The sequence below is a fragment of the Orycteropus afer genome, unplaced genomic scaffold (assembly GCF_000298275.1).
Source record: "Orycteropus afer afer isolate SDZICR_OR568_19922 unplaced genomic scaffold, OryAfe1.0 scaffold00991, whole genome shotgun sequence".
Classification (NCBI taxonomy): Eukaryota; Metazoa; Chordata; class Mammalia; order Tubulidentata; family Orycteropodidae; genus Orycteropus; species Orycteropus afer.
The window spans coordinates 274,591-275,123 of record NW_006922578.1 but is presented as its reverse complement, the minus strand read 5'-3'; positions in this window follow the sequence as shown (position 1 = coordinate 275,123).

Sequence of the window (533 nt, the reverse complement as noted above, 5' to 3'; positions counted from 1 at the left end):
ACCATTCCAATGTCCACAGTGGATGTATCATTGTACAGTCCAATCAGCAGGGGATGAGTCCCAAACTCTCCACATCCTCACCACCAGCACTTGTTTTTCTCTGTCTTGTTGAACTTTGCTATGTTAATACCATTTTTCTAACAACATAAACAGCTACTAATCACGTGGGTCTCACCAGGTGAAATACATGTGAATCAAATTGACTACATCTTTGGGAAGATATGATCAATAAGCTCAATGTCATCAGTCGCAACAAGGTCAGGGACCAACTGCAGAACAGACCATTGACTGATCATATTCAAATTCAAGTTGACACTGAAGAAAATTAACACAAGTCCACAATAGCCAATGTATGACTTTGATGATATGTCATCTGGCTTTAGAGACTATCACAGGAATAGATTTGACATATTGAACACTAATAATAGAACCAGATGAGTTGTGTAATGAATTCAAGGACATCATATATGAAGAAAGAAAACAGTCATTAAAAAGAGAGGAATGAAAGAAAAGAACAAAATAGACATCAGAAG